An 18,731-nucleotide genomic window follows, 5' to 3' on the forward strand; every position below is an offset into this window, starting at 1 on the left:
CACAGTGACACTTTCAACTTTTTTTTTTTTTTTTTTTTTGTGGTTATGGGGCCTGAACTCTGGGCCTGGGTGCTGTCCCTCAGCTCTTCAGCTCAAGGCTAGTGCCCTACCACTTGAGCCACAGCCTCACTTCCAGCTTTTTCTGCTTATGTGGTGCTGAGGAATCCAACCCAGGGCCTCATGCACGTAAGGTAAGGACTCTACCACTGAGCCACATTCCCAGCCCACTTCCAACTTTTTCTGTGTATGTGGTACTGAGGAATAGAACCTGAGGCTTCATGCTTGCTAAGCAAGAATGAAGTCACATTCCCCACCATGATCTTATTTTTTCTTTTCTTTTCTGTTCTTTTTTTTTTTTTTCGTCCATAGTGGGGCCTGAACTCTGGGCCTGGGCACTGTCCCTCAGCTATTCAACTCAAGGCTAGCACTCTACCACTTGAGGTACAGTGCCCTTCTGGCTTTTTCTTCTTATGTGGTGCTGAGGAATAGAACTCAGGGCCTCATGAATGCAAGGCAAGCACTCTACCACTAAGCCAACTTCCCAGCCCCCCAATTTTACTTTCTTTACCTCAGTGAACTAGGGGGTCCCTGGAAGAGTGTCTGGATCCAGGATAAAGATAGGAAAAGCAACAGATGAGCTTGAAATATTTTGTTATACCAGAAAATAATGATAGAGACACATGAGCTGGCTCTAGGAAGCTTCTAGTGGCCAAATACGTACTAACTGGAATACCAAAAAGAATAATATAACAGGGCTGGAAAGGGGGCTCAGTGGAAGAGCACTTGCCTTGCATGCATGAGGCCCTGGGTTCAATTCCCCAGCACCACATAAGCAAAAAGAAAAAAAGCTGGAAGTGGCGTTGTGGCTCAAGTGGTAGTGCGCTAACCTTGAGCTGAAGAGCTGAGGGACAGGGCCCAGGCCCAGAGTTAAGGCCCCACGACCAGACCCCAAAAAAAAAAAAAAAAAAACAAAAAACAGAATAATATAACAGCAGGTTAAAAGCCAATTAATCAGTTTGGTTCCATGATTTCATGTGGATATAAATTGTAATCAAAGTTTGTCAACAAGTGAGATTTTTTTTTTTTAAGAGTCCATTCTATTTTTTCACAAAATACTAAATGTAGAGATGAAAAAGGCTGAAAGCTGAACCCTGGTAGTAATCTTAGCTACTCAGGAGGCTGGGATGTGAGGATCACAGTTCAAAATCCTGGTGAGATTCTTATTTCCAAAACATCAGGGATGGAGTTATGGGTCAAAGTAGTAGAGCACTAGCCTTGAGCAAAAGAGCTCAGGAACAGCACTCAAGCCCGGAGTTCAAACCCCATGCCAACCAAAAAAAAAAAAAAAAAAAAAGCTGAACCAGAGCAACTTAATCACATGGTCAAGTAGACCTCAGGAAGAGGATGAGCAGAATCTTCCATTGCTGTAGGATGCAGGGACCACACAGCATGGCCTCCATGCTTGTCCTTGCCCAACCAAACCCTACCTGCCAGCAAAAAAACAACAACAGCAGCCAGTTCTTAAGTCTGACCTGTATTATTGAGCTGATTTTGGGACTCGGTCTCACTAAGGACCCCAGGGAATCATACGGATTTCAACTCAGAATTGCCCTTTCAAAAAAGGATGTTTCTCCAGGCTGGGAAGGTGGCTCAGTGGTAGAGTGCTTGCCTTGCATGCATGAGGCCCTGAGTTCGATTCCTCAGCACCACAGAAGCAGAAAAAGCTTTTGGCACTGTGGCTCAAGTGGTAGAGCGCTAGCCTTGAGCTGAAGAGCTGAGGGACCGCGCCCAGGCCCAGAGTTCAGGCCCTAGGACTGGCAAAAAAAAAAAAAAAAAAAGCCAAAAAAAAGGATGTTTCTCTATTAATTTCCATCCTTGTTGGGCAGGGTTGTGTCCTAGTGTATTAACTCTCTTACATTTCAGTGTGTGTGTGTGTGTGTGTGTGTGTAATGGCTGACTTGGTATTGCTGTCATCTTGAATAGCAGTACAGTGAGGCCCAGGGGTAGAAAGAGAGAGATTTGCTGAACAATAAAAGCCAGTTGTTGCCTAGTTACTTCCCTACCAAGCTGGTTGCTGTAACCGGCCAAGAGTTAGTTGAGAGGATCGGACTATAAGAGGGATCGGATACACCCTCACATCTGTCCCTTAGTCCAGCAGCTCCAGAGCCTTTGGGGAGATGGTCACCTTTGATCCTTTAAAAAAAAAAAATAGGCCAGCAGGCTCTGGTGGCTCATACCTGAATACCTGTAATTGTTAACTACTACTCAGGAGGCTGAGATCTGCGGTTTGAAGTTGGCACAGGCAGGAAAGTCCATGTGACACTTGTCTCCACTCAACTACCAGAAATGTCTAAGTGGAGGTGTGGCTCAAGTGGTAAAGTGTTAGTCTTGAGCAAAAAGGCTCAGGAACAGCCTAAGTGCAAGCTCTGGAACTGGCACCCCCCCCCCCCCCACACACACACACAAAGCAAGGGTTAGTAATCTAAAGGGCAGTGTCCAGTGGGTAATTGGTTTAGGACTGTCATTGGTTGGGCATCACTTCCATCAGTGAAAAGGGTCCCAGGGACTCTAGGCATATTCATTCCCTAGGGATGCCATAACAAATGACAGTAAACTGGGTGGCTTCCACAATATCAGTGTATCTTACCATTGTTAAAGTCAAACCTTCAACACCGAGGTGTCATCAATCTGTACTTCTTCTGTCCCTTGTTTCTTCCCATTATGGGTGATTGCTGACATTCCTTGGCTTGTGGCTGCATCTCTCTCCAGCCTGACTCCACATTGTTCTCTCCTCTGTATTGTCTTCTTTTGCCTCTCCTGTCTGAAGATAACTTGTGATAGCCTTGAAGGCCCACCTGAGTCTTTGAGAATAATCTCACCTCCAAATTTCTATTTAAATATAGACCTGCAAAGGACCTGCAAAGATCCTTCTTCAAATCAAGCAGCATTTGTAAGTTTCAGGGACTAGGACTTGATGTCCTCAAGTGGCTGTTATTCAATTTATGACACCAGGATTTCAAGATCCTCAGCACGGGCTGGGAAGGTAGCTCAATGGTAGAGTGCTTGCCTTGCATGCATAAGGCCCTGGGTTCAATTCCTCAGCACCACATAAGCAAGAAAAAAAAGCTGGAAGTGGCACTGTGGCTCAAGTGGTAGAGTGCTAGCCTTGAGCTGAAGAGCCGAGGGACAGCGCCCAGGCCCAGAGTTCAGGCCCCACAATTGGACCCCTCAAAAAAAAAAAAAGATCCTCAGCACTTTCAACCACTGTCCACCCATGAGCTCCAAGAGACACACGTCTCTTTAACTGCTTCCAGGGGAGATGTCTGTAGTTTACCCATGCTGTCTCTCTGCTGGAAGTCAAGCTCAAATATCATCCACCCTTTGAAGCCTCTCCAAACATGAGCTGCTGTTTTGGGTGTTATCATACAACTTTCTATTTTCACTTTTCCTTGCTGTAATCAGGTTTCATTGTTCTAATAAAATTATTCACACCACCTTTATGGCACTTAACACACTGTCTAATAATCCCCTTGCTAGCTCTCTCCGAATTACTCTAGGAGATCCCTGAATATAGGCATAATTATGTGTACTATCTTACCAAGGACTACGAAGAAGCCAGAAACATGGTAAATGAATGTAAAGTAGTATGTGTAACAGTGATCTTTTCCTCATACAATCTTTATATTTTTTTTATGTCTGTTTTCTTATTACACATGGCTGAGTTGTATTCATACTGTTAAATCTCAAATCTCTGAAGTTGAAAACCTTTCAGCTGGGGCTGGGAAGGTGGCTCAGTGGTAGAATGCTTGCCTTGCATGCATGAGGCCCTGGGTTCAAGTCCTCAACACTACATAAGCAGAAAAAGCTGGAAGTGGTGCTGTGGCTCAAGTGGTAGAGTGCTAGCCTTGAGCTGAGGAGCTGAGGGACAGCGCCCAGGCCCAGAGTTCAGGCCTACGACCAAAAAAAGAAAAAAAAAAGAGAAGTCTTTGAGCTGCTGGGCACTGGTGGCTCATGCCTTCAACCTAACTACTCAGGAGGCTAAGATCTGAAGATCAAGGTTCAAAGCCAATCTTGGCAGGAAATACCATGAAACTCTTATCTCCAATAACCTACTCAGAAAAACCCAGAAGTGGTCGTGTGTCTCAAGTGGTAGAGCACTAGCCTTGAGCACAAAGAGAGGCTCAGAGACAGTGTCCTGGCCCTTAGTTCAAGCCCCCCCCCCCCCCCAACAAAAAACAAAAACAAAAAAATCTTTGAGCTGATGTTTTTGTTTTATCTTTTAGATATAAAGTAAACCTCCAAAAGACATTCCAGTTTTAACCATTTTTGAGTGGCAAAATGAATTACTACCAATATACATATACATATAGTTACCGTAGAAAGACCATGTATATATATATATACATGTATATATATATATATATATATATATATATATATATGTATGGCCTTTCTACAATGTCTTGTTGAGTATTAGAAGCATTAGGTTCCATCTGATAATTCCCTAAATTATTGAAAAGAGAGAAAAGAGCTTGAAATTCAAAATATCACGCATAGTTTTCTGGACCAATGAGAGATTGCTTTTGTGGCTCTTTAACCCTATTCCCCTTCCTTTCTTTTCTTTCCTTCTTTTTTTTTTTTTTTTTTGTGTCGGTCATGGGGCTTGAACTCTGGGCCTGGGCGCTGTCCCTCAGCTCTTCAGCTCAAGGCTAATGCTCTACCACTTGAGCCACACTGCCACTTCTAGCTTTTTCTGCTTATGTGGTGCTGAGGAATTGAACCCAGGGCAAGGCAAGCACTCTACCACTGAACCACCTTCCCATCCTCTTTCTTTTTTTCTTTTTTGTCTGATAAACTTTACTGCCTGGCTGGCTTTGAATTTCAATCCTCAGATCTGAACCCTTTAAGTCGCTAGGATTATAGGTGTGAGCAACCAGCACCGGCTAAGAAACTATGTTTAAGGAGCAATAAGCCTCAAATCTCAAACGTCTAAGCCACTGAGAAAAACACTCTTCAAGTTTTCTTACCAAATACAGATTAACATTCCAGTTTTGTTATTAAGAGATGGTGAGCGATGGAATGGCTGAAGGCTTTGTGCAGGCAACCATTTATAAATGAAGCCAAAAGTCCCAGCTACCTGCACCAACTTGTCTAGCTGTAGGTTGCAGAGACCTAAGAGCAGATAAATACTTTGTAAGCAACTTGTTAAATACATTTCTTACATGTGGATTCTTCCTCCTTCTCTTGATTCTCTTCTTTTTTTCTTTCGGTCCTGGGGCTTGAACTCAGGGCCTAGGCGCTGTCCCTCATCTCTTCAGCCCAAGGCGAGCGCTCTACCACTTGAGCCACAGCACCACTTCTGGCCTTTTCTGTGTATGTGGGGCTGAGGAATCGAACCCAGGGCTTCATGCATGCAAGGCAATCACTCTATCACTGAGCCACCTTCCCAGCCCTCTTGATTCATGTCTGAGACCCAACCTGGACACAGATACATTTAAGGTCCACACATTATTCCATTTGGGTGAACAGGAAGAAACAACTCAGTATCTCTTATTGAGAATATTTATATAAAATAAATACATAATAAGCACATAAAAAGCCCCTCTTCCCCATTTCCACAGATGGTGGCAATATTTCATCCTGCCCTGCTCATGAAATTCAGATACCTGTGGTCCACCATGGCTTTTCTTTCAGGAAAACAACCAGTTCAGGATTCAAATTCATGTGATTCAGAGGCAAAAATCTGTTAAGGCTTTGGAAATCTTTTTCCTTTTGCCTGCAGGGCTGTGCTCAGAGTTCAGGTGACAGGTGACACCCAGCCCTGCACAGGGGGAGGGGACAGTCTGGCCTACCCACACTGCTCAGTGTACCTTGCTAAGATGTATTATTCTCTGATGAGTAACCCCTTGGCTTCTGGTCCTGATTGCCTTTTATTTTTTAATTTTTTTTGGTCATGGGGCTTGAACTCTGGGCCTGGGCGCTGTCCCTCAGCTCTTCAGCTCAAGGCAAGCGCTTTATCAGTTGAGCCTCAGGACCACTTCTGATTTTCTGGTGGTTAACTGGAGATAAGAGTCTCATGGACTTTCCTGCCCAAGCTGGCTTTGAACCTTGATCCTCAGATCTCAGCCTCCTGAGTAGCTAGGATTACAGACATGAGCCACTGACGCCCGGCTCGCCTTGCCTTCTTGCTTCTTTACTGAATCTACTCCTTTGGGGCTCACAGATCCTCGTGGGCACCCCACACAGAGGCACAAAGCCTATAGATCTTGTCCAGGACACCCCCAGTGCTGGAAAAGGTAGCGCAAGCCACGATCAGCCCAGCCATCCCAACCCACCATGGCTATTGTGTTAGCATTCCCATGTTGCTGCAGGGGTGTTCTGCTCTTTATGGGGGTGCTCTTCTAAGTCTCCAGACAGCAAGTATGCCCTAGACTCACCCTCCCCCCACCTCCTCCCGCTCTAGGAATCTCAGGCACAAGCCTGGAGAATTCTAACCTCCCCCAGCCTTCTCTCCAGGCGCCACCACCCAAACCAGGAAAGGTTTTTATTACCTTTTGGTGTGGCAGGAAATTGCCATGAGCTCATGTCCTACACTGTATATGATTGATAGGAAAAGCTTTCAACTTACCCCTTGACAGCTCTTGATATTTGAAGAGAATGTCTTCTGAGTCAAAGACAGACCCAAAGCCTGCGGTGGGGGGGGGGGGGGGGGGGGGGGAGTTGTTGAAGAGCCAATGAGCTGAGCTGCTATCTGGCCTCGCAAGTTCTGAGCCTGTGGGTTCCTCAGACGCTTTCCCATGCTGAGACCTCTGGCCTGGGTCCTGATGCCCTTCAGACCCTATGGGATGATCACTGGCTGCGAGCAGCTGCTGCAGCTGCTGCTCATGGCACTGGGCGGGACAAGTTGAAGTTCCTTCAGTCTGAGTGGTATCTGGCAAGAGTTGCTTTATCCTTTTGTGGCTCCAACTTCTGGGTAGTGACCATAGGGTCGACCTTGTCCCTCCGGCCCTGCCCATGTGGTTAATGTCTGGCATACTTCACCAATCATTCCTTGCTTTCCGGTCTTTTTCCATTTGGGGGAGGATCCATCTCTCATGCCATTTTCCTCTGCTGCAGGTTTGTTGTGGTGGTTTTCAACCCAGGGCCTTGTACTTTGGAGGCAAGGGTTCTACACTCTTGAGCCATGCCTCCAGCCCAGGTTTTTGCTGGAGACGGGAGTCTCTCAGACCTTTCTGCCCAGGCTTGGATTTGAACTGTGATTCTCCAGATCTCAGCTTTCTGTGTAGCTAGGATTACAGATGTGAGTTACTAGCATTCAGTTAAATCTGCTAACTTCTTGGAGTTAACTCTTTTCTTTTGAGTTTCCATAGAATACGTGGTCGAGCATGAAGCTGGGCATGGTGGGGTGTACTTGTAGTCCCTGCTGAGGCAAGAAGATAATTAGAGCCACACACAGTTCAAGATCAGTCAGGGGTAGCCGGGCGCCGGTGGCTCATGCCTGTAATCCTAGCTACTCAGGAGGCTGAGAGATCTGAGGATTACAGTTCAAAGCCAGCCTTGGCAGGAAAGACCGTGAGACTTCTATCTCCAATAAACCACTAGAAAATTGGAAGTGGTGCTGTGGCTCAAGTGGTAGAGCGCTTGCCTTGAGCTGAAGAGCTGAGGGACAGCGCCCAGGCCTACAGTTCAAGCCCCACGACCGAAAAAAATAAAAATCAGTCAGGGCCACATAAGGATGGAAAAGCAAATGTTTAAAAATTTGTAAATTTACCGGGCACCAGTGGCTCATGCCTATAATCCTAGCTATTCAGGAGACTGAGATCTGAGAATCACAGTTCAAAGCCAGCCAAGACAAGAAAGTCCATGAGACTCATCTCCAATTATCCAAACAGAACACTGGAAGCGGTGCTGTGGCTCAAAGTAGTAGAGTACAATCCTTGAGTGAAAAAGATCAGGGAGAGTGCCCAGGCCCTGAGTTCAAGCCCCATGACCGACAGAAAATAAAAAAATTTTAAAAAATGATAAATGAAAGTATAAAATAAATACAATATTTTTTATGAAATAAAAAATAAATCTCTTGCATTTCAGCTTCTTGAGCTCTTGTCTTGTCCCTGGTAGCCTATGAGACCTTTATGGCTTTATCTGTATCTTGTACTGGTATACTGTACAATGCTGTGCACTTGAACTGGTGGGAAGTTACTCTCTCCACCTAGTGGTAACACTGGGAAACTACATGTAGCTTTGGTCTTAATTTTGATGTAAACCTGGGATTGATAGTAAAACTTAAAAAAGAATACACAGGGTGCCTTACTTACACTACAGATTACTTCAACCTTAATCTATTTCTGACAGTGAGCAGTGTGACCTATCAAACAGGCATTATCAAACAGCACTGTGTATGTGCACCTGCCAGTACTGGAGCTCGAACTCAGGGTGTGGGTGCTGTCCTTTAGCCTTTTCACTCCACTCCCAGCTTTTTGGTGATTAATTGGAGATAATAGCTTCAAGGACTTTCCTGCCTATGCTGACAGCACTACAATACTCAGATCTCAGCCCCCCTGACTAGCCAGGATTACAGGCGTGTGCACCAATGTATGCATAGAGATGGAAGTTATGAAGAATGAGGAAAGATGAGAGTGATTTAAATAGACCCACTTTGTACCAGAAGCAAAGGATGCCTTTAAGAGGGTTGTTGGTAGATGGTCACAGCTAAGAATGTGAAATCAAGGATCATGTTTTTTTGCTTGAACTCTGGGCTTCGGTGCTATCCCTCAGCTCTTCAGCTCAAGGCAAGCGCTCTACCACTTGAGCCACAGCGCCACTTCTGGTTTTCTGGTGGTTAATTGGAGATAAGAGTCTTATGGGCTTTCCTGCTCAGGCGGGCTTTGAACCATAATCCTCAGATCTCAGCCACCTGAATAGCTAGGATTACAGGCGTGAGCCACAGGTGCCTGACTTTGCAAAGCATAATTTTTTTACAGACTGCATATAGTAGACTCTACACATCAGATTAAAACGAAAATTATAAAATACTTTATTCAAATTTGTTTTGATTTGACGATGTTCCCAATCATAGACTTCAACAGTAAAAACAGTTGCTTAATCAAAATTTAGTTTAATGCAAATATCTGGCATTTGCCCAGGAAGACCATAAGGCCATTGTCAAATCAGCTAAAATTTCAGTTCCAAGCAACAAGGGTGACCATCTGCTGTGGCTGGCAAACAAAATAACATATTTCAAGATGCAAACACATCTTCATCTCCCCCTACAGTTCTCTGAGAAGGCTTGTTAGCTGAAGATAATTTGGTTATGGCATCTAGCCCTTAAAACAAAATTGACAGATTTTTCGTAAATAGACAAGATAGGTAATGATCATGTCATGTTTCTTAGCTATTACGAAGGATCATATTTTTTTTTCATGGGGCTTGAACTGTGCCTGTGCTCCAAGGATAGTGCTCTACCATTCTGAACCATTTCCAGCATTTTGGTAGTTAACTGAAGAGTCTTATGGACTTTCCTTCCTGGAGTTGGTTTTGAACTGCAATCCTCAGATCTGAGCCTCCTGAATAGTTAGGATTATAGATGTGAGCACCAACACCCATCTAAGACCATAATTTTGAAGCTTAATACCCTGTGATTTCCTCAGAAAAAAACATATCTGCAGCTTATTAGTCTTGACTCAGTTCATCAGACGAACTATCCTTGCTATAAATACAAAGCCTTGTATACAAATGACAGGAATCTTTAAGGAGCTTCCAAATTAATGGGAGACAGTGATCTATAAATATATGCTCAAGTAAATAAAGACTACCGCACAAGTCAACTACAAGCAGAGTCTTTTTTTTTTTTTTTTTTGTCGGTCATGGGGCTTGAACTCTGGGCCTGGGCGCTGTCCCTTAGCTCTTTAGCTCAAGGCTAGCGCTCTACCACTTGAGCCACAGTGCCACTTCTGGCTTTTTCTGCTTAATGTGGTGCTGAGGAATTGAACCCAGGGCCTCATGCATACGAGGCAAGCACTCTACCACTGAGCCACCTTCCCAGCCCCAAGCAGAATCTTTTTACTGCAATAGATAGAGACAGGCAAGAGCTTCCCCACAGATGGCAGTTTTCAGCAAGACTCAGATGTACAAACATCATTCACTACAAGGTCAAGACATCTGGGGAGGAAAGTCTGTGAGACTCATTTCCAATTAAGCACTAGAAAACTGGAAGTAGCGCTGTGGCTCAAGTGGTAGAGCACTTGAGCTGAAGAGCTGAGGGACAGCGCCCAGGTCCAGAGTTCAAGCCTCATGATCGACCTCCTCCCCCCCCCCAAAAAAAGAGTATTTCCAAATCTGCCTATATCTAGTTCCTTCCTTGTTGTATAATTTAAAATTTACTTTATCTCCCATAATTAAGTAGGTATTACCCAGTGTGTTTTCCCCATATTTATTAAAATACTTATTAATATTGCTCAAATTGTTCTGATGGCGACAGCCTGATGCTTCTAAGATTTTCAACTCTACCAGCTAACGACTGGTTTTATCTGTTGATGGATAATGTTGGCCTGAAAAAAATCTGTTTCATTAGTGTTTACAAAGTGTTCATTTTCGGGGCTGGGAAGGTGGCTCAGTGGTAGAGCGCTTGCCTTGCATGCCTGAGGCCCTGGGTTCGATTCCTCAGCACCACATAAGCAAAAAGAAAAAAAAGCTGGAAGTGGCACTGTGGCTCAAGTGGTAGAGCGCTAGCCTTGAGCTGAAGAGCTGAGGAACAACGCCCAGGCCCAGAGTTCAAGCCCCACGACTGGACCCAAAAAATAAATAAATAAATGAAAAATCTGGGAGTGGTGCTGTGGCTTAAGTGGTAGAGCTGAAGCCTTGAGCTGAAGAGCTGAGGGACAGCACCTAGACCCAGAGTTCAGGCCCCATGACCGACAAAGAAAGAAAAAAAAAAGTCACAAAGAACTAGTTAATGCCTCAATGAATTATTGCAAACAATTCTTCATAGCTATCACCTAAGCAAGCAAACGGAATGTTGGCAGCCTTCCCAAAAGCCCTTGAGTCCACTTATTCTTTCATGATAATAATTGCTTTGCTGATGTCTTGATTTTACCACCCACATGTGCATCTATAAACATTGTACTTTACTCCCACCTGTTCATTTAAGATGAACTTGAACATGACCTTGTTTGTTTGACAGGGTGTTGCTATGTAGCCCAGGCTGGACTCAAAACTCAAAATCCTCCTGTCTGAACTTTGTTAATATGACTACTTTCCTCCTCCCCCTCCTCCTCCTCCCCCTCCTCTTCCCCCTCCTCCTCCTCCTCCTCCTCCTCCTCCTCCCTTTCTTTCTTTCTTTCTTTCTTCTTCTTTGGCAGTACTGGGATTTGAACTCAAGATCTGGGCCAGGATCCTGTTACCTGTTTTCACAGAATGCATTCTATGGTTGAATTGTGTGACTGGGCAGAACACAGGGGCAACAGTAGTATGTGGCAAGGAATGTTCCTTACGTCATGGCAGACTGGAAGTGGAGAAAGAAACACAGGAAGTGGCAGAGCAAGATAAACCACCAACACACTCACAGCGAGCTACTTCCTCCGACTAGGCCCCATTTTCTACTTTATTTATTTATGTTTTGGCCGGTCAAGGGGCCTGAACTCTGGGCCTGGGCACTGTCCCTCAGCTCTTCAGCTCAAGGCTAGTGCTCTACCACTACAGCCATAGCACCACTTCTGGCCTTTTCTGCTTATGTGGTACTGAAGAATCGAACCCAGGGCCTCAGGCATACAAGGCAAGCACTCTACCACTGAGCCACCTTCCCAGCCCCTATCTTCTACTTTTTGCCAATAGTGCTATCGTATGAATTCATTAAGGAAAAAAAAATCCATCCATTAGGTCAGGACTCTTAGGATCCAATTATTTCTCCAAAGCCCATCAGCTGGCAACAAAGCCCCCAATACAGGAGCCTGTGGGGGACATTTTGTATTCAAACTACAACAGAAGAAGCCATCAAGTAGAGCTTTAAGAATTTCTGGCCAAGTGCTAGTGGCATCACACTTGCAAATCCTAGCTGCTAAGGAGGCTGAGATTTGAAGATTGCAAGTTCAAAGCCAACCTGGGCAGGAAAGTTGGAGACTCCATTACTAGTCAACCAGCAAAAAAGTCTTACTGGAGGCATGGCTCAAGTGTGAAAGCACCAACCAAGTGTAAGGCCCTAGATTCAAAACCCGTATTGCAAAAATAAAAAATGACAAGTACTGAGTCTGGGTCAGGGATGTTCTTGATCTCTCACCGGCAAGAGTCTTGTGTTCTTCCGCTGAAATCCAAGCACATATTATGAATTAGTGAAATACAGGACATGCTTATAAAGAGGTAAGGATTTAATGAAGTGAGTTGTGTGTTTGTCAAAATATGGAAACAGCAGCCTTAGATTGTCATTCCAGAAATGACTCCTGGAAGGAACTGCCAGGGAGTGGGAGTTATCTGAACTCATCCCTGGCTTTCCTCCAGCCACAGGAGACAGATGGAAGTTGCTAGCCCTGCTACCAACCATCCTCAGCACCCCAGATGGCCCTTCTACCACCCTCCACGTCCCCTCATATTAGGGATTGAATTGTGGGCTTCCCATTTGCTACGGTTCTATCACTGAGCCATGCACCCAGCCTTTCTCCTTTTAGTTAAGTATTTGAGATGGGGGGGGGGGGGCGGTCTCGTGCTGTTTTACTCAGGCTAGTATTAGGCAGTGATCCTAGCTCTACCTTCTGAGTTGCAGGGATCACAGGACTATACTTCCACATCTGCCCAGACTGCTTGTCTGGCATGAGAACATGGCTCCCACTTCCTAAGAATCACAAGACTCTACTCTAGGGCCCTGCTGTGGAAGAAGTTGGGGATCCATGAGCTTGCCTGCAAGAAAGGGTCACTTGGAAGTGGTAGGAAGATGACTTCTGTCTCATTTCCACACCTCAGATCTCCCAAAAAGGAGTCATTATAATAGGTGTAATGTAATTTACACGCAGAACCCAAGCTGTGAGGAAGTCTAGGAAGTGTCATTTTTAGCTCTCTAGCCTCTACATGCTAGGAAGAACCTAAAATAGAAATTGAGCAAGTTGGGCTGGGAAGGTGGCTTAGTGGTAGAGTGCTTGCCCTGGCATGCATGAAGCCCTGGATTCCAGTCTTCAGTACTGCATACACAGAAAAAGCCAGAAGTAGCTCTGTGGTTCAAGTGGTAGAGCACTAGCCTTGAGCAAAAAGAAGCTCAGGGACAGTGCTCAGGCCCCAAGTTCAAGACCCAGGACTGGCACAAAAAAGAAAAGAAAAGAAATTGAGTGGCTGGGAAGGTGGCTCAGCGGTAGAGCACTTGCTTTGCATGCATGATGCCCTGGGTTCGATTCCTCAGCACCACATAAGCAGAAAAAAAAAAAAAAGCAGGAAGTGGCGCTGTGGCTCAAGTGGTAGAGCGCTAGCCTTGAGAGCTGAAGAGCTGAGGGACAGCGCCCAGGCCCAGAGTTCAGGCCCCACGACTGGACCCCCTCCCCGCCACAAAAAAAAAAAAAAAGAAATTGAGCAAGTCAATCCACATTTGCTGAGCCATTAAAAAGATAGGTAAACAAATAGCGAGCAGCCTACAACCACAGTATATCGCCAGGCAAGGAGGCTCTTTCTAGGGTCACTGTTATAATTGGCAGAGCAGGTCTGACACCAATGACAGAAGGCTAGATTGCCTCTCAATTTGCTCCATTAATGCTCTTTAGCTGTTTAAGCAGCTTACACTCCACCTAATCTCTTTCACCCCCAAGGAGCATTCAAATGCTGTGCTAAAATCAGGGGTATTCAAAGGTCATCTTTTGATTTATCCATCCCAATAATAAAGAGTTGCACTCGGCCGGCCAGTTTCTTGGGTGGTAGAGACAACCTCTGATACTGACCGTCATGCTAACCTAACATTCTTTACCTCCACTGCCCGTAAGCCTGCTGGTGGTGACTTTGTTGATTAGAATTTGGATTTCTCTTGAAGAATTAGTAACTTGAAGTAAAAGCAAGCACGACTTACACGACAAAGAAATTGTTCTGGCTGGGTGGGAATGTGGTAGAGTGCTTGCCTAGCATGCATGAAGCCCTGAGTTTTGATTCTTCAGTACCACATACACAGAAAAAGCCGGAGTGGTACTGTGGCTCAAATGGTAGAGTGCTATAGCCTTCAGCAAAAGAAGTTCAGGGACAGTGCCCAGGCCCCGAGTTCAAGCTCCAGGATGGCAAAAAAGATATTGTTCTCATGAAAGAGATCCCGAAGTTAGGATTAGCAAAGGTTGCTTCCCTCACAAAACCATCAAGTTCCTTCTGTCCTGTGTCACCATTCTTAGCTGTGTTTTTTTTTTTTAAACCTCAAAGTCCAAGGAAGCTGCATTCCAGAAGTGGGGAAGGGGCAGGAACACTTCAAAGATAGTAGAGTTACTGGACTCAACATCTAGCTACAAGAGAAGCTTCATTCAGATGGCTCTCCAGCTAAGAACCAGGGGCTAAAGGTATTTTTTAAATCTTTTCCTATTCTCTCCTATATTATAGCTCCAGAAATGGCACTTCTTAAATTTTTTTCAGGTTAAAGCCTGTAATCCTAGCTACTCAGGAGGTTGAGATCTGAGGATCACAGTTCACAGCCAGCCCAGACAAGAAGGTCCCTGAGTCTAATCTCCAGTTAACCACCAGAAAACTGGAAGTGGTGCTGGGCTCAAGTGGTAGAGTGCTTGCCTAGTTGAAGAGCTGAGGGACAGCACTCAGGCCCAGAGTTCAAGCCCCATGACTGAGAGAAAAAAAAAAAAAAAGAAGTCTGCAACTCTTACCTCCAATTCACCACTGGAAAGCTGGAAGTGGAGCTGTAGCTCAAATAGTATAGCACTAGCCTTGAGAAAAGTTGAAGGAAAGTACCAGGCACTGAGTTCAAGTTATAGGACCGGCACACAACACAAATTCAGGTTATATAGTGATTCCTTCTTCAAATGTGTACTTTAAAAACTCATAAAAAATACATACGAATCCATTTACTTCACACGTTTATAACCAAAGGAAAAATGTGGCCTTCCAAATACTAATAGGAGCTGAGGAAATTTGCCCTTAGGAGAATGCCCAACTTTTCAGCTTATAGAAAGGTGGCAAGGGGCTGGGAATGTGGCTCAGTGATAGAGCGCTTGCCTAGCATGCATGAAGCCTGGGTTAGATTCCTTAGTACCACATCTAAAAAGCCAGAAGTGGCACTGTGGCTCAAGAGGTAGAGCGTTAGCCATGAGCCCATAGAGGCTCAGGGACAGAGCCCTGGTCCTGAGTTCAAACCCTAGGACTGGTGGTATCTAAACTATAAACTTAGACTTCCAATTACAGTCCTTATCAAAACCTTTCTGGGTTTATCAGAAGGTAACTGCTCTACATATGTTTAAGTATACATATATACTTCATAATACGTATCATATGATACACACACACACACACACACACACACACACACACACACACACACACACACACACACACACACACACACACACACACACACACACACACACACAGTGACCGAGCTTCTTAACTGTCTCCCGAATTTTCCTTGTCATTCCAGGGTCCTTCTCTAGCCAGGAAGGGTAAATCAAGAAGCTAAGCTACGTAATTGGCCTCCGGGTGAACGTTTGTCCAATGAGACTACAAGGGTGTGTGGAATGCCCAGTGGGGGTACTCAAGATTTCCCCCCCTTTTAGATAAAAAGCCATGAGAACCATCTTTCGTAACCCTACTTGGGATGTAAAGGATACATTTGAGTTTTGGAAGCCATATTGTGACCATGACTATTCTGTGCTTTGCCCAATAAAGTAAAGCTAAAGGTGTTAGGACAGACACAGCAAATCAGATCTCACCCCTGCACACAAGCCATTGAAGGACCACATGTATATGCAGTCATAGACATTGGCTTTCAAGAATGAGCACATTCCATGCCAGGTTTTGGTTTCATTATTTGGTAGGAAGTGAAATTTCTGCCTGCTTGTAATAATTCTCTATTCCTGGTCATGGCAACACCTGTATTGCCTGTAACTGGGCCTTTATTATTCTTTTTTTTTTTGGTGGTGGGGCTGGGCACTATTCCTTTCTGCTCAAGGCTAGCACTCTACCACTTTGAGCCACAGTGCCACTTCTAGTTTTCTGGCCATAAGTTGTAAGTAAGATTCATACAAACTATCCTGCCTGGGCTGGGTTTGAACCACAATCCTCAGATCTTAGCCTCCTGAGTAGCTAGGATTACAGGAGTGAGCTACCAGACAGAGTCTGGCTCATTTCGTATTTTCTATTCAATGGTTCAGATTCACGTCCAAGGCCCTTCCCATACCAACACTTGCAAGCAACTATCATGTGAAAAGCAAAAGAAAAGATGGCTTCTTGCCAACATAAAGCAAAGTGAGAAACAGAAAAACCAAAGAATAAAATAAGATCCCTCAGTTCCCTGGGATTCACAGCAGAGTAGATCAGCAGGTCTGTTCTGTCCAGTGCCACTTTTTTTTTTTTTTTGGTCTGTCATGGTGCTTGAAGTCAAGGCCCAGGAGATGTCCCTGAGCTCCTTTGCTGAAGGCTAGTGTTCTAGCACTTTGAGCCACAACTCTACTTCTGATTTTTTTTTGGGGGTCCAGTCATGAGCTTGAACTCTGGGCCTGGGCGCTGTCCCTCAGCTCTTCAGCTCAAGGCTAGCGCTCTACCACTTGAGCCATAGCACCACTTCTGGCTTTTTTTTCCCCTGCTTCTGTGGTGCTGAGGAATCGAACCCATGGCCTCATGCATGCAAGGCAAGCACTCTACCACTGAGCCACCTTTCCAGCCCTACTTCTGATTTTCTGTTGGTTAGTTGGAGATAAGAGTCTCACAGACTTTCCTGCCTGGGCCAGCTTTGAACTGTGATCCTCAGAGCTCAGCTTCCTGAATAGCTAGAATTACAGGCATTGAGTCACCAGCTCCATGGCTTTGCCTGGTGCCATTCTTATCTACACCCCCAAGTTTGATAAGCTGAAGGGAAATATGCTACCTATTTGCAAACTGGCATATGCTACAGCCTATACAATATGTACTGCACAAAACACCTTAAGAACCAGTCAGTTTAATATAAAATGTCTTTAATCATCTTTGAAAACATTTAAAAAACAATTTTGAGCACTTTTAATAAAAAAAGAGAACTGAAATGCTACTGCAATATCAACTACTGTCATTTCAGCAGGTACAACAGACAACAGAACACTGGGGAAGTCTGACCTTTTGCACTCAATGAAAACATGAAACAGGGCTTGCTTCTGTCTCTTATGGTGTAGTAAAGCACATTGTAGTACAAGACTATTATTTGAAACCTCAGATGCACTGCACACACACACAAAAAAAACCCACTTTCCTTCTTTTCAGTTCAAAAGTCAGTGCTTATTGCAATTATATGCAAAATTATTTACTTCATGAAGTCTTATCATGATAAACAGTATGCAAAATGTTTGAAACATCAAAATGATGGAAAGAATCCAAGAATGTATTCAACAACTAAGTAAGAATTAGTAAACATAAAAAAAAAGTAAATAACTTGTGAATAACTATGCTTTCCTGGTTAACAATGAACCAGTTTCAATACAGCCAAGGGGGGGAAAAGTGGTTACAGGAATTCCTAGTACTGTACAAGATAAGTCGATAACACTCATGCACATTTGTGAGCATGTATTTAACATGGTGAAGCAAACTAAACTTAATTCTTCCTGCTGGAATATTCTCGTGTAAGAGAATAAGAAATAGAAATATCTCATTGAGATCAATGCACATTGCTACATAAGACAATTTCATCTGTCACTTGGATGACATTTTGTCTTTTTCATAATGAAACACATTTAAAAAGTTTAATCTGTGGACTGTACTGGTTGCATTTATCCTAAGAGATGTGCCTACCACAGGTTCAACAAATTTAGTGCAATATATGAACCCCAGAAAGTTTGCTGGACGAATTCAGCCAAATTCAAAGAGTTTGCTGCAATACTATACATGGTGGGTAAAAATCCTCCAGTCTCTCTCTCTCTAATTTTTTTTTTATCAAAAAAGATTTTCATTATTTTTTTTATTAGTAGGAAGCTAATAATGTAAACAAGGGATTAGAATGGCCTCAAAAATCTCCTTTTCAGAGTATCTCATATAGAAAGGCTCCCATCATTTGTAAAAGAAGTCACACAGTTTCCTTTGGGTATTGCATACTTTGGTGCGCAGTAGTGCTGTGTCTCGATGTACAGTGAAGAAATACCTAGCATCTAGAAACAATCTAACAAAGCATTAAATCAAGTTAACAGCGAACACACACAAATGCCAATAACTAGGACATAGCGACATATAAACCTCTGAGCCAACCCTAGCACCATTTATTTATCAAAATATGTTAATACCCTACCTTCAAATTTATCCAACAGCGAAACCTTATTAAATGAAACCCTTCATCACATCTATTAAATATTCATTGATTGCAGTTTTCTGATCAGTTTACGAATTAAGGTAAAGAAAAGCTTAGCTAGCGCTAGGTTCAAGGTAGTATATATAGCAAACCATTTAATGTTAGCTTTCAAAACTTAACGTCAATTTAAAAAATCTCTTTTAGAGGTGATCTTGAAACTCACCTAAATGGAGCTGTCCACTAGCGAGGAGCTTTGTGTCGACATGAAATTCATAAATACTACTTATAAAACAAAATGGGAGCTATAGAGAGAAAC

The sequence above is a fragment of the Dipodomys spectabilis genome, unplaced genomic scaffold (genome assembly GCF_019054845.1).
Source record: "Dipodomys spectabilis isolate Male_0828 unplaced genomic scaffold, ASM1905484v1 ptg000108l, whole genome shotgun sequence".
In the NCBI taxonomy this organism is placed as follows: Eukaryota; Metazoa; Chordata; class Mammalia; order Rodentia; family Heteromyidae; genus Dipodomys; species Dipodomys spectabilis.